Raw genomic sequence first — 13,245 nt, forward strand, 5'->3', positions numbered from 1 at the left:
TCTCGACGTTTTCTGCATTGTAAATGTCTGGAACTCTGAATACTCATAAAAATGAATATTTTTTCTTTAACGACCTTTACTATAATTTACTGGGAAAAGGTTGACTTTCTTTTGTTTAAAACATGTTTTTTAACTCATGTTTAAAACTAGGTTTAAAACGAAAAAAACATGTTATAAACAAAAAAAGAGTTTGTTTTGTTCTTTTTAAAAAAACACAAATTTTGCCAACTTTGTTCGGAACGCACCCTCTGTTGTTCTACCCGTGAATGCAACTAAAATGGTGATGTGATGTTAAATGGTGGAATGGTGAAATTTCGCGTTGGAAGCCTATATGCTTCAGCTGGCCACAGTGATTCTTTCGTTTCACAGTTACGTTACGTTTGGTTACGAAAACTTCAGTGAGCATCGGAGAACCAATCAACGACGGAGTTGATAATTTTACCTAAGATAATCTTTATTTTCCAAATTTTCAGATATCTACTATTATATACACGGTAAGTTTGCACTTACATGTATTAGGACGTTGAACAATGAATGAGTTGGATAATGTGGATCGAACTTAGCTCGTGAAGTTACGGCACGCCTACACTAGGACAATAGCACCAACACTTACAATTACTGTATGGTGGTATGGCGTATTAATGAATCAGTTTCATACTGGATGTAAAGCAACATACATACTTCATGTTATCAAAAATCTGTAAACATATGTCTGCAAGACGAGTGGGTATCCTTGACCCTCTGTACCCCATGTAGAAAGTGAAATACCTTGCATGGTTTTCAAGATTTTGTTGTGTATGAACGTTTTCAGTTTATTGAAGCTCTCAGAAATTTGTTGTGAAGTAAAGTAGGTCTGTTTCCTTAGCATCCTACTTTACTGTGAAGCAAATAGTTAGAAGGCTTCACGCAAGTGAATATAACACCCAAAAATACTTTCCACAACAGCAGCAAGGTTAGGTTAGGTTAGGATTGTTAGGTTGGATATTGATATTTATGTTCGACGTGTCCTTTCGTTATTTAAGTGTACATGAACAGTTTTTACTAACAAAAAGAGGTGAAAGTACTCCGAAATTGCAGGTTTTAACTTACGTGGGCCATTCTGTGGGATCAAACATCTAAATTATTTGTGCTTTCCTAACGCTGGAACCACTTCTACATTACGTAAAATATTGAAATCTGTCGATTAAAAAACGTCGACGTAATTCTCGACGGGTTACAGTGGGTAAACGGCCCAAAATTTAGTAGTGCGAATGAAAATGAAAAAACTACCTGGTATTTCAAATGCGTTCGAAAATTTGGATTCTTCAACAGGCCTTGATTCTAGCAGTTGGGAGGTTGGTAAGACTCTACTTTATGTCCTTTTCCTAAGGAATACGTCTCATATATCGTTGGAAAGGTTGTTGTATAAGGAATTCAACAACATGAATCCCAAGGAGAGGAAAAATTAGCCGGAGGAGGAAATCGAGGTAAGAATTTACAATATAGAGAAAGTCTCCAATTTCGTTAATTTTCTGTATACTAACTAATTTTGGCCTCCTAATCACGAATCTGTAGTAAAAACTGGGGGTCACATCTGGAAATTGTACATTTTGATGAAAAATTGTTCGTTAGTGCCAAAAACCATCCACGGCTGGCCCCACAAACCATTGATGTTAGCCCCAAAAACCATCCACGGGTAGCCCCACGAACCATTCACACGAGGTTAGGTTAGCTTTCATTAGCACTCATTTCACCCCTAAATTCATCGAAAAAATAGGGATCGTACTAGAATTGAACATCATAAATCATTTTCTTGTAAGACAACGGCGTGGTTGGACACAATGACAGGAGATTACATTTTTGTTCTTAAAACTACGCATATACACCTATATATATAAAAAAATCAATCGGCTTTCTTTCAAATTTTCAGACGTGACCCCCGGTTTTTTTCAACAGATTCATGATTAGGAGGTCAAAATTAGTTAGTATACCGAAAATTAACAAAATTGGAGACTTTCTATATTGTAAATTCGCTTCGAAATCGATAAAAAACATGTTGTCCGGATATGTGTAATTGAACGTAATGAGGAAATTTTTCAATGATGAAGCACATATTTAGGTGTGAAATGAGTGCTAATGGAACTAACCTAACAGGCCTAACCTACCTCGTAGGCATACCTCCTCCCCGTGAATGGTTCGTGGGGCCACCCGTGCCTGGTTTTTGGAGCTAACGAGAATGGTTTGTGGGGCTACCCATACATGGTTTTTGGGGCTAACGTGAATGGTTAGTGGGGCTATCGTGAACAGAAAGTGTAAAAAGAAAAAAGTACTTACCCGAAGAGATGCCGGCTGTCTGCAAGCACGGTTTTGAACGATGCACTAAATTATTACTGAGGATAAACGTAGTTTACACTATCTACAAGTTTTTGGAACCTGTTCTTCTTCATGCACCATACACACGCACAACGCACCGCGAACGCAAAGAAGCAATCACCACGCAGAACGCAAACGAGCAAAGCACACGCATTCACAAAGCGGACACAAAGATGAGTCTGCAGTGTTGTTAACTCCCATCGGTTACCACCAAAAGGCAATAAGGACGTAAAGTAGAGTCTAGCCGGGAGGTCTTCTAATTGTAGCAGTGTTGAAGTGTACCGGTACACACACAAAAATTAGCAATTTTCTATCCTGTGGATGGATCTGTCGACATATGATGAAGCTATTTTGTAATTAGTTTCAAGATGTAGAAAATTGTAGTTTGAGAATAAGTGCAAGATGTCTTCCCATTACATAAAATTTTACAACCAGGAAGATTATGATTTATATAGGTGCATTGTACTGAAGAATGATTAATGTAAACAAAACTCGGAGGGTAGCCATGGAAGTCTAAATATAAAGATTTAAATAAGATAAGCTCTTCCCTGTACATTGCACTATGTTATGAACCGGCACATTGGATGTGGAAGTACGTCCCTTGCAGTGTGTTCTTTGAACATTTTTCGTGAGCAGTTTCAAATAATAGCTTGTGTAGGTCTACCAGAGGCGACCCCAGGATGTTCTTAAGGGAGGCATTAAGTATACCTTTTTTTGGTAGTCACCTCTGATTTTGTCATATTTTCCTACCTTTGACGTTCTTTTTCTTTTAGGAATACTGGGAAAACCACCCTTTGGGTACGCCACTGAAGTCTACTAGACATTTTTAATCTCATCTCCATTTTTCTGATTACAGTCAGAATGTGATAATGTACAAAGCTCCGCAACAGGTTAAGTTTGCAGCAGATTTTATGTATTAATCTTTTCATTACACACATTGAGCAAATCCGCAGTATGTGGGAATGTATTTTTGCTTCTTTTGTCTCCTGGACGATACAATTTTAAAATATCTTTCTGTGTGCAAACTATATAATAAACGTGCCATTGCTTAAATGTAATCGTGAAATATTTTCAAAACATGAGAGTGTGTATGTGAAGGGGGGGGGGGGACATGTGTTGAGCATGCAAAAAGAGAAAAAAAAATGTTAAAGTAAATGACAGTTCCTTTTTAATTTAGTGGTGAGTTATTGTTTTTAGAACTTGGGTTGTTTTGTTCATAATACATCTGTCCTTTAATGCACACATACTTCAAGTTTATGCCAGAAAAAAAAATAGTGGTTTGTTATTAGTGATATATACAGTGGAGTGTATTGTCTGTGATGAAGGGACACGCACAAAGAACATCCATGTTCAAGCTGGGATCTAAATCCAGGACCCTTGGTATGCTGTGCTAACCACTCTGCCATGGAGGCCAGCACTGAGCTGTAATTAAATTGCTCAGTAATTAGTCAGTCTGTTTGGTCAGTTATATCAGTAATTTACACCCTTTCACTATTGACCACTTTTAACATGGTCTGTTTTTTTTTCTTTTTGTACATATTTTCACATAAAGTAATTTTTGCTGCCTTTGTCGATTAAAATATAATTGTGAAGCAAAGGTTTTTTGTATGAGCTCGAGTTTCACATTGCAGTATATATATATATATATATATTTTGTTCCTGTGTTTTTCCTTTGACAATGTTAAAAAGTATCAGGGCAGGGGCAGTGCCAGAATTTTTCATGACGTTCATCTAATTACCATTCAACCTCACCATCACCAATTGTCAAAACTAGCAGAAAATCGACTTGAAATATAACAATGAGTCAAATCTTGTCTTGATTACTTTCCACAAATAGAGTAATTTCAACTCCACAATGCTTCATTTTTGATCAAAAGAGAGAACTCCGCGAACAACAACGTGGTTTCATCTAAGTCTCAAATGTCTTTGTTCGTATGTGAAAGAAATAGTTTAAATCTCAGGCCAATCCATGGGCATCTGGAAGGGGGAGAAGGTGATGGGGGGGATGCCCCCATGGAAAATGGATCTTACCATAAACTTATACATTACCCACATATATTGCATTTTGTTCACAGTAATTTATATTAATTATTGGAAGGGTGGGTGTTGTAGGAACATGAGAGCTTCAATTTTAATCAGTGTTTCTTTGAGGGGGCAGCACTATTAAGGGGGAAATATGTCTCGTTCCCCCCCCCCCCCCTGGAACAAATTACTATGCTTGCTCCTCCTTGGAAAAAATTCTGTGGACATCCATGGGCCAATCATAATAGTAGTGTAATCCACCTCTTAAATGGATGCATCTTATGTTATGACAAAATGATACGGTTGAAGGAGTTATTTATGTATAACATCTCTCCAATCGCATAACACTCTCGCCTTATAATTAAGTGGTCCTGTGTTTGATTCCTAGTGGAAGGCCAATGCACACTCATTAGGACTACAGTTTAAAATGGAGATCTAGTGACAATTAGCCTAATTGAGCATGTGGATTTAAAAAAATCACTACTGGATTATTTGCAATTTTTTCTTTAAATTGCCTGCCTCATTATAGGTTTCCGAGGCCCTCAAAATCGAATCAAGGTTTCCTTCCACCCCTGTCTTCCTCTTCTTGAAATTCATGCAAGTTAATCATAAGAACTGCATAACTGATAGTGAAAATTTATATGTTGGAAGAGAACTTGTAAATAGTGCTAGCCACTAATTATATCAATTCAGTAATTCTATAGATTTTTCCTTACCTTACCTTACCTTACCACATGGCGCTACAGCTCCTCATGGGCTTTGGCCTCCTCAACTATGTGCCTCCATCTATTCCTGTCCTCTGCAATCTCCCACCATCTTTTCACCTTCATGTGATGCAAATCTTCCAGGACACCATCTAGCCATCTTGTCATTGGTCTTCCTCTTCTTCTTGTTGAATAGATTTTTCTTGCATCAATTTCCTTTGCATTCTATCCTTTCCCATTCTCTGTATGTGACCCAGCCACCGCATTCTTTGTGATTTAATAAATCTCACAATATCCTCTTTCCCTAGTATATGGTTAATTTCTTAATTAGTTCTTATTCTCCAGAAATTATTTTCATTAACCGGTCCATATATTTTGCGTATCACCCTCCTCTCAAATCTGCGCAATGCTTCCTCTTCTGTCTTATTAATTACCCATGTCTCTGAACCATATGTTATTATAGGTCTTATTAACATTTTATATATGGTAATTTTGAGATTCCTGTTTATTAGTTTGCTCTTTAATAATTGCATGTTTGCATAATATGCTCTATTCCCCATGTATATCCTTTCCTTTATCATGCTATCTTTTTTATTTTGTTCATTTATGATCAGCCCTAAGTATTGGAAAGACCTGACTCTTTCAAATTCCTTCCCATTTATTTCTATTCTTTCCTCTCTATATTTGTCAGGTTTTTGGGTAACAATCATGTACTTTGTTTTATTGACATTTGTTTCTAGTCCTAACCTATTTGCAGTTTCTTCTAATCTCTGGTATGTTTTCTTTAAATCGTTTCCTGTTCGTGCTATTATTGCAATGTCATCTGCATATGCGCATATTTGAGTGCTCTTTGTAAAAATTGATCCTCTCTTATCTACCTTTTGAATGGCCACGTGTAATGCTAGTATGAAGAGTGTGGTTGACAGTCCATCTCCTTGTTTGACTCCTCTGTAATATGGAAATTCTCTACTTGTTTCATTCCCTATTTTCACTTTTGCTCTGGTCTGTTTCATTGTCATTTCTATTAAATTTATTAACTTGATGGGGATTTTTAATTCTTGCATAGCTCTACTCAGTTCGGGTCTCCTTATACTATCAAATGCTCTTTTGTAGCCAATGAATAGAATTAGGAGGTCTATTTCAATTGTATAACGAATAATTGATCTGTTGTACCCCTGCCTGGTCTAAATCCACATTGATATTCTCCTACTATAGCTTCAGTATATTTCTTCAGTCTTTCATTAATAATACTGGTAAGGACTTTGTACACCACATTTAGCAGGATTATTGGTCTATAGTTACTACATTCCGTTCGATCCCCTTTTTTGTGTATTGGGCATATTATTCCAACTTTCCATCCTTCCGGCATTTGTCCTTCTTTCCAGATCCGTTCCAGGAGTTTATGGATTTCAATTTTCATTGTCAGTCCTGCCATCTTTAGCATTTCTATTATTATACCGTCTTCTCCTGGTGCTTTGTTATTTTTCGCTTTTCTAATTGCTATTTCTATCTCTTCCATTGTTGGTGGGTCTTCAATGCTTCCCTCATTGTATCCATCCATTCATGTTGTTCCCACTAGTTCCTCTTCTTTTCCTAGTTGTTCTTGATAATATTCTGCCCATCTCTCTAATTTTCTATGCTGATCTCCTATCACTACTCCGTTTTTATCCTTATAGCCAATTTCCTTTGGTTGGTATCCTTTATTTACTTTTTTGATTGCGGTATCTACTTTTCTTGTTTCATTTTGTCTACTCAAGTCATCTATCTCCATCAGCTGTTTCTTCATTATCTCCTTCTTTTTCTGTTTGCATGTTTTATTAGCTATATTCCTTTTTTCTCGGTACCTTTCGACATTTCCTCTCGTTTTTCTTTGTATCATTTTTTGTCTAGCTTTGTTCTTTTCCTTTATTACTTTCTCACAATCCTCATCTAACCACATTTTTTCCCCTACTTGTTTATCTTCTCCTATTATTTCTTCTGCTACTTCTTTTAGAGTTCCTTGTATTTTCTCCCAGTGTTTTTCGGTTGAGCTCCTCTCCTCTGCTGTCCAACTTTGTGTTTTTTGAGCTATTGCATCTTGGTATCTTTGTTTGATTTCTTATTTTTTCCATTTCTGCATATTCCATTTTATTCTTTTTAGTTTTTCTGTCTGTTGTGTTGTTCTTATTCTCTCTCGAACTTTTACTTTCAAAAGAAAGTGGTCAGAGTCACAGTTAGGTCCTCTGCAACTTCTAATATCTGTGATTGAGGAGGAATATCTGTGACCTACCAAAACATGGTCGATTTGGTTTGTTGTTGTTCCATCTGGGGATCTCCAGGTCCCCAAATGTATATCTTTATGTGGGAAACACGTGCTTTTTATTATCATTTTGTTTCTAATTGCAAACTGATAGAGTAGATTGCCATTATTATTGCTTTCTCTATGTAAGGTATAGACTCCACATATTCCTTTTCTCCTATCCTCCTTGCCAATTTGTGTATTAAAATCTCCCATGATAATAATTGAATCATATCTCGGTGTTTCTTCTAATGTTTCCTCCAGCTTATCATTATATTCTTCTTTCTCTTGATCACCTTTGTCTTCTGTAGGTGCATACACTGTTATAATTGTTATGTTTCTGAATGATCCTTTAACTCTGAGCTTGATTATTCTATCACATACTGGCACAAACTGCAGTATACTTTTTCTTGCTTCCTTAGTTATTATGAAGCCTGTACCTCTCTGCCCTGTCCTTTGTTCTGTTCCACTATAAAACATTGTGAAGTCTTTTTTGTCTACTCTACCCATTCCAACTCATCTAATTTCCTGTACTGCTGCTATCTGTATACCATTTCTTGTGCTACCTCCTGCATCTTTCCTGGGGCTAGCATTGTCTTTATATTCCACGTGGCCATATTCATGTCCGTTATCCGTTTAGCTGGTCTGTCATCATGTTTATCCACTTTCTGAGGCACAAGTTGTGGTTTCTGAACGATTGATTTTTTCCGGATAAGGTTGTCAGCCTCACGCCAACCCCCAACCTGGAGGACCAGGTAATTTTCTGTTAGGGTTTTCTTCCCTTAGCCTTCTCCCTCTATGACTACTGTCTGGCTGCCTTAGCCGAGACCATGGACGGAAGTGCGCATGCGCCAAACGGACGTGTTCAGTGGCTAAATAGGGGTGACTGCACTTTCGGCAGGAAGCGGGTTCCTTGAAAATCGTCTGGTGTGGAAACAACAATAAAGTCTTAGCGCAGTAACATCACCGCCAAAATACATAGAGAGATATTTACGAATTATGTAAGGGTTCAGAACGAAATTAAAGCCATGCATATACTATATCAGCAAACAGAACATATCAGGACAGTATTCAAAACGTCACATTAGTAGATATACTTGTTTGTAAACCAGTAGCTTTATTTTAGATCATTCAATTAAATTGATCTCCTTAGTAAATATTTTAATTAGCACAAATGTACACAGGATTAATCAGGATAGTATTAACTAATAATAGTATTATTGTATATAGTATTATAAATATAAATGTAGTAACTGAATGGTTTGTGATATTTTCTAGTATAACGAAGGTGTTTTGTAGAATGTGCAACAGGAGGCCGAAACGTCCCAATTTTCTTCATGCCATTTCAAAACGGTTTCTTGCGAATTGCAAGAGCCATCACAAATCACAAACACAACACAACATGCGATAATAAACACAGCAAACGATAATAAGCACAGCAAGCGGTAATAAACACAACAAGCGAACACATCTAAATGAAATACCATAGCGTAGTTTTGGGAAGTGCATCTCCCTGCTTCCCCTCTCGCATTTGGAATCGTCCTTTCCAGGTAGTTTCGTCTTCCTTGGCCGGACTGTACAAGCCAGCAGTATTTGGGACTAGGAAGGAATATTAGGATAGGATATGGTAAAGATGGGACGTTGTAGAACACCTTAGTCTGGCTTCTCTTCTGAGACCTGTCCAGCATGGGTGACCCTGCCGGTAGATTCTACCACTGGCATAACTCTCAGCCTCAACAAAGCACACAATCCCCTCCGCCCGCACGGTCAGTGCTACTTTAAAGTGGTGTTCCCTGGAGGGGAGACATTTTTAATCTCATCTCCATTTTTCTGACTACAGTCAGAATGTGATAATGTACTAAGCTCCGCAACAGGTTAAGTTTGCAGCAGATTTTATGTATTAATCTTTTCATTACACACAATGAGCAAATCCGCAGTATGTGGGAATGTATTTTTGCTTCTTTTGTCTCCTGAACGATACAATTTTAAATAACTTTCTGTGCACAAACTATATAATAAATGTGCCATTGCTTAATGTAATCGTGAAATATTTTCAAAACATGAGAGTGTGTATGTGAAAAGGGGGGGGGGCATGTGTTGAGCATGCAAAAAAGAAAAAAAAATGTTAAAGTAAATGACAGTTCCTTTTTAATTTAGTGGTGAGTTATTGTTTTTAGAACTTGGGTTGTTTTGTTCATAATACATCTGTCCTTTAATGCACACATACTTCAAGTTTATGCCAGAAAAAAAAATAGTGGTTTGTTATTAGTGATATATACAGTGGAGTGTATTGTCTGTGATGAAGGGACACGCACAAAGAACATCCATGTCCAAGCTGGGATCTAAATCCAGGACCCTTAGTATGCTGTGCTAACCACTCTGCCATGGAGGCCAGCACTGAGCTGTAATTAAATTGCTCAGTAATTAGTCAGTCTGTTTGGTCAGTTATATCAGTAATTTTGACCCTTTCACTATTTACCACTTTTAACATGGTCTGTTTTTTTTTCTTTTTGTACATATTTTCACATAAAGTAATGTTTGCTGTCTTTGTCGATTAAAATATAATTGTGAAGCAATGGTTTTTTGTATGAGCTCGAGTTTCACGTTGCAGTATATAAATATATTTTGTTCCTGTGGTTTTCCTTTGAAAATGTTTAAAAGTATCAGGGCAGGGGCAGTGCCAGAATTTTTCGACCGGGTGGGCAAAAGCTGTATATTGATAAATTAGGGTGGGCAGTACAAACGTAAGGCTATTTGTGAGTTTGACTAACATTTATTCTGCCCCTCTCTGTTTTTCTCTCTCTTTCATTCGAGATCTCTGTCTTACCTCGTGTAGAAAGCGATTTGAAAGCAAGGAATTCATCAAATATAATCATCTTATCCAGTAATTCGTATCTTTTTCACTGATTATTTGTGCTATAAGTGTGACCTTTTTGAACACACTCAAATGTCAAATTCCCTCGTGAATAGTACATCCTGGCAGGCATGTATCCAGGAATTCCTTTGGGGGGGGGGGCTCAACACCATTTTTTAAGGGGTATAGTAAGAACCTCACAATTGTGTGTTTAAGACAAGAGGTGGCAATTGGGTTCCAATACAGGGGGGGGGGGTGCGGAGGGCGTTGCAAGGAAAGTTTACTTTCTCTTGGTAGCCAAGGCTTAATATTAAGAGGTCATAATGTTGAGGCAAAAAGAAAAAAAAATGGGGAGCAACTATCCCTTAAATCGTTGCCACTGTAAGGCTATCGTTTTAATCAGAACGTGAAATCTGAACATTTTTTACCACTCGACTTCTCTGTTTCCATGCATTAATATTGTGTGCCGGAACCATCTCAGTATGTGGGTTTGTCCATTTCTTCTCATCAGGTATAAAAACATCTATGGTGTCTTTGAGTGTTTTTACGAAGCTGATACACATGCACGGGATGGACAATCAACTCGACGACAACAGGAGATTCAAATTGTGGGTTGCGAACTGAACGCAGACAGCTCTCGAATATTTCTCTCTGATTCGAGCCTGAACACCACTAAAGTGTCTTGTCCACCCATGTATGCAGCTCTTATAAAAGCCGAAACCCACCAAATTGTTCAGATTCAGGCCTTAGCACTCACAAGTGTTCAAAAATGCCTGTCACAGTTTCCGCTGTTTTGTCATGTATCGGCACGAAACAAAGGAAGTCTTCTCGAATACAGGTGGATTACGAAACAATTAATGCACAGTGAAAACCCTTCCGTTCCCAACACATCTAATGTTTCGTCTCCCAGTATGATCAAATGCTTACTCATTTATCTCCAGTGACGTGCCGAAGGGAGGTTTGGTGAGGTAATAACCCCATTTGACCCAGTATTCCTTTAAAAAAAAAAGAGGAACGTCAAAGACACGCCTCTCTTTATCTCGGACACATTTTTTAAAATCAACTCACCAGAAGTTTTTATCATCGTATTGGAGATTGAAGTAAGATGAGTTCTTCCTGGATTTGGATATGATCCTTTAGGGTGCTGTCGTCTGCCTGCCTTCACACCTAACCTTAACAAGGCCCTAATTTTTCATCCTTGTGACTTGGATTTTCAAGATAGGAAGGTTTCAGACCGAAGGGACACGCGATACATGTCGATTGGAATGGGCCAATCAACAGCAACGTTTCACACCGTAGTGACACAAAAGTCCGCACAAACCTAACGTTCAGGCGACACGGTGTGAAATCTCTCTTATTAGGCCACTGTCATTGTCACCTCGAAGTAGTAGCTCTTGTTGACCACAAAAAATTATCCTCAACCGGTGATAATGCTCCTCAGTTTTCTTCTCTCCTATATTTTCTGTGCTTCTTCACTATACAGGCAACACCTTATGATTTGATATACACAGGACATGTATAATACTATGTCGACATTTTAACGAAAAATCGGTTGAAGTCAAGGATGGCTAGGTGGTTCGGTTGGTAGAGCCCTGATTTGGGTCCTGGTAGAGCCTGTAATTTCCGTCTAAAATGTTTACATATGCAACATCTTCTTGCTTTCTCTTCTCGGCATTCATAAAATTTTCGGCTGTCTCTTTATGGTAGTTAAGTGTTTGAATTTGTTTCGAACCCAGTAGGCTTAAAGAAAAGTATTTTTTTTTATACCATGAAATTCTCGGACTGCATATACGAAATTTAGTTCTGGCAAAACTAAATCATCACTCAAAACTTTGCTTTTCAGTTGATCTATGCAGTTTATTTCTGTTTTAATAAACCATTCCAATATCCGGTACTGCTGAAATATTCACTTTAGAGAGAGGCCTTTGATCTCTTCGGCCCTCGAACGGAACTACCACTACACTGAGGCGCCGGAAGTTCTGCTGTCGTCAATGTCATTTTCGAATCACTATATCTCATAAAGCAATCAGAGGACGCTGACTGATCTGATCACCAATCGACTGTATGAATTGTCACACTTACCTCTGAAATCTCATTAACCGATTCTTTGTACAGATCAACCGCAAAAATTTGAATCCGCGTATTTATATCCTCATTATATTCTAGAACGTTCCGCAGATAAAACGATTCGTTAATATCGCCAGTAGTTGACTCCTTCTCTCATTCAAGAACGTACCCTCTCCCGCCTTCCAGTGATTAGTTTCTCAAGTGCGCTGCGACAACACCGAAAGCGTAAGAAAAGTGTACGTGCAATATTATCAACAACAGGGTTATAGAACATTCTCCGTCTTGCCTCGATAATTGTCTATCTCCTTAAATCATCGTCACATTATTTAAAAAGCCAAAAACCTGATTTTATCTAGTGTAAAATAAAAAAAATCCTGGGGGGGCTCGAGCCCCCTCAACCCCAGTTTTGATACGTGCTATTAACAATAACAGGGTTATAGAACATTCTCCATCTTGTCTCGATAATTATTTCTCCCAAATTATCATCACATTATTCAAGAAGCCAAAATCCTAATTTCATCTAGTGTAAACAGAAAAAAATTCCTGAAGGGAAGCTCGAGCCTAGATTTATAAATTTATTATCTTCACATTATTCAAGACGCCAAAAATCTAATTTTATCTAGTGTAAATTGAAAAATTTCCTGAGGGAGGGGGGGGGGGCTCGAGCCATTAACAATAACAGGGTATAAAACATGCTCTGTCTTGCCTCGATAATTATTTCTCTCCTTACATTATTTTCACATTATTTAAGAAGCCAAAAACCTAATTTTATCTAACGTAAACTGAAAAAATTCCTGGGGAGAAGGTCGAGCCCCCTGTGCCCCATCTTGGATACGTGCTATTATCAATAACAGGGTTACGGAACATTCTCCGTCTTGCCTCGATAATTATTTCTCTCCTTAAATTATTGTCACATTATTTTATTTCACACCACAATAAATCAAAAACCTCATTTTATCTAATGTAAA

General features: G+C 37.8%; 1 protein-coding gene across 3 annotated transcripts in view; it reads left to right on the forward strand.

The window, feature by feature from the left end:
• Positions 1 to 373: 373 nt before the first annotated feature.
• The window catches only part of LOC145988819 (uncharacterized), a 35,731-nt gene continuing 22,859 nt past the window's right edge, over positions 374 to 13,245 (forward strand). For all 3 annotated transcript variants that reach the window (XM_083124028.1, XM_083124029.1, XM_083124027.1), the window contains exon 1: positions 374 to 494. The gene's annotated coding sequence lies outside the window, so the exon portion shown is untranslated. The remainder of the gene's footprint in view (positions 495 to 13,245) is intronic.

Source organism: Lepisma saccharinum, chromosome 6 (assembly GCF_977018435.1).
Source record: "Lepisma saccharinum chromosome 6, izLepSacc3.1, whole genome shotgun sequence".
Lineage (NCBI taxonomy): Eukaryota > Metazoa > Arthropoda > Insecta > Zygentoma > Lepismatidae > Lepisma > Lepisma saccharinum.